Here is a 3342-nt window from a genome sequence, read left to right on the forward strand (position 1 = left end):
TTCATTGTCCAACTAGCTACAACAGCAGGAATGGTGACCAAGATTCAAGGTAGATCGTATATTCAGAATTAAAACATAACCATCCAATAGGAGTATCTTTTCTGCACATTTCTCATTATTAACTTGATTGTGCATGCAGAGGAACCTAAGACCAAGATGCACCTCAACACTAGGCATAAAGGACAAGAATGAAAGAAGAGCCAGGAGGAAAGGTACTAAAACATAGTCTCTAAGAACTTCTGTTTCATTAGTGTCCTGTGGACTTGCTGCTTACTTACTATTAGTGATTCTTAACTTTTGGGGGATTCCTTTGAAAATTATGATCCATCCACCCTTCCACACATACACATCCCAAAATTTTGAACATACACATAAAATTTTGAAAATATCAAGGTTCATGAATCAAAAATAAGTGGTTATAACTTAAATAGGATTTTATAATAAGGGGTTTGGTCTTAAATATGATCCTATAGATCTTTAAAAAAATTTTTTTTTATTTTTTAAGCAGAACAGAGACTCATAGATACAGAGAACATTTTAGTGGTTGCCAAAGGGAGGAGCTTTGGGGGACTGGGTGAAAAATGTGATGGGATTAAGAAACACAAATTGATAGTCAAAGAATAGTCATTGGGGATGTAAAGTACAGCACAGGGAATGTGGTCAATAATGTAATATGCATAGTGTCAGATGGCCACTAGATTTATTGGGGTTATAACTTTGTAAGTTGTATAAATGTCTAACCACTGGGTTGTATACCTGAAACTGATATAATATTGTGTAATAACTGTAATTGATCCTATATGACCTTGAAAATGCAGCCTCCATTAAGTTATTTATGATGGGAAGCTCTGAATTTGATGTGGGGGTAGAATTATGTCTTCGGTATGTGTTTTTTATGAGTAGTTTTGATTTATTTTGAAATGTGAAAGGCTTATACACTGAAACAAAAAAATCAGAACAATCACTAACTAACAAGTTAATAGTACGGTAAAAAAAAAATGCCGCAGATATTTTTAAGGCCTAACCATTTGGGTTCATCCTTCTTATTCTCAGTCCCATCTCCTGTTATTTTTGAAACAGATTATGCAGTGATTCGAGATCATCAAGATCCAGTCTACAAACTCCAGACTGTAGTAGTGTCTGTCAAATACTTCAGAAGATAATGTTTTTAAAATCTCCAAAATATGGTTAGAAGACACCTTTCTCCAGTGGAGTATACCTGTTCACGTTCTGTAAACTGGACCTAATTTCTAGGCCGTGATACTCAGAAAGTTCTAACTCAGTGCTGGGTTCTCCCTTGTAAATATTTAGATTACTAGCTGTTTAGAGCAAACATGGAGCACCTCTAAACTAACTGTATTTCTCATTCATGGCCCATGGGGGCTTTCCTCTGTGTCAGACTTCAATGAACAGCTACAGTGTCGAAGGTAAAGAGAATGATTAGATCTAGGCGGATAATCCACATCTCCAAATTAAAATCAAGGTAGGATGGAGCCTTTCCCGAACAGCCTGAATCACTGTGCTCTCCCTGCCCCCTACGTCCGCCATTTGATCCCCCTCACGTGAGTGTGTCTCGTTCCACCCTGTGCCCCCAGCCACACACAGACACAGGTTGAAAGTGAGGTGGTGGTGTTTGAACCTTAAATGAAAACATCTGTCAATCAATCTTTATCTCACTTTTTCTCATGTATCGTACTGCTTCAAAAATAAGAAGGTTGAAATGGTAACATTCCAGTTAAAATGGAAAAACTTAGTGTATTTTCTTTAACGTTTCTTAGCCTCTAAAATATCTTTCCAATTGTATCTAATTTGGCCATTCATGTTCTGCCTCCTTTTGTGTAACTAACAAAAACAAGGATAAATTTTTAGCCCCACAAAATCAATGTTTGTGTCGTTTAATTATAATAAGAAATCAATATAGACCATATATTTTATAATTAATATGAGAAAACAATAGTATGGTTTTCTTAAATCTGGGCTGGGTTTCTATAGTAGAAAAGTCAAGAGTCATTAAGCATTTAGGATTTCCTTAATTTCTCAAGTGTGATCTCATCAGATAAAAAAAAAAGATCAAATTGAAGCATTATCTGTGGGTGAATGTTAGACACCAAGTTTGCCCCTTATCTTTATAGAGGACAGGTAACTTTGCAATATAGAAACTTCAAGATACATTTGATGTAGAATATTTCAAACTATGCCCAGAAAATATAAACATTTAAAAATGGGTACAGGTCTAGCTTATTTTCAGTGAAATAAATATAATGTGATATGAAGTAATAATAATAACATCTCATAAAATAATACCTTTCTCATGGAAGAGCACATGATTCAAACAAGACTGCACTTCATCTGTGGTTTCCTGTTTTATGAATGGGACCCAGTATCCTCAAGCTCAGTGTCGCTTTTACAGGCACATGAAGACGTGACAAATGTCACATGGGCATGTGTTTCACATAAAGACAGCTAAGCACTAGGCTAACCCAATGCAAGGCCTGGAGATCCATGGTCGTCTTTGCCCTCTACCTTGGGGTTCCTGGAACAAGATAGTGCAATGTGGTAGCGAGAGCAGTGGACCGACAGCTGAAAAACGCAGTCCCAGCTCCAGTACATTCTAACTATATGAAAGTGGGTGAAAGCTTTAATCTCTCAGAATTTCAACATGCTTCTTCATAAACTGGACGGTAATTATGCCTGTTTGCCTCACAGAGTTGTTACGAGAATCAAATGAGATAATGTAAGTGAACATGCTTGAAAAACCCCACAGCACACACACACGAGGTAAAAGAAAATCTGGATTCAAATTTTATAGTTTTCTGGCTCTTGTTTGAATTTATGAGGAGTTTCATAAATCCAGTCCTTTTTTATGGGTAGCTCTAATACTTTATAATGATGCAAAGAGGAATGGGAATGTTCACTATAATCGTGCAGAAGAAGATCTGGTACTAGTTCTTTTCCATCTCACTTGACCTCTGCTAAAGGTCACATACAGGCCACAGCTTAAGGTGCATTTTCCATCTTGATCCTGTGTCATGCCTTCAAATGTAAAGGGAAGGGGTAGCAAGTTGTAGAAGCTTCAAGTTTTCTGAAGTATTTGAGGAATAAAAGGACATTTTCCTTATGAGCCTGACTAATCCACATTTTTCTAAAATGAATAGATTTTTTTCCTGCTGTCTTTCTTTGCCTCTTTGTCTCAATCAAGCTTGTGCCTGTGTGATTATAATCATCAATGGTCTGTGATATTTCTGCATGATATCTTACAACAGTATAGGGCGAATGTGTCTCCAGGGCCTCGTAGGTTTGATAATGTTAAGGCTACTGTAGTAAAAGGAACTTACTACTATA

The sequence above is a fragment of the Sturnira hondurensis genome, unplaced genomic scaffold, assembly GCF_014824575.4.
Source record: "Sturnira hondurensis isolate 20B ecotype Veracruz unplaced genomic scaffold, ASM1482457v3 Scaffold0008782, whole genome shotgun sequence".
NCBI classification, from domain to species: Eukaryota; Metazoa; Chordata; class Mammalia; order Chiroptera; family Phyllostomidae; genus Sturnira; species Sturnira hondurensis.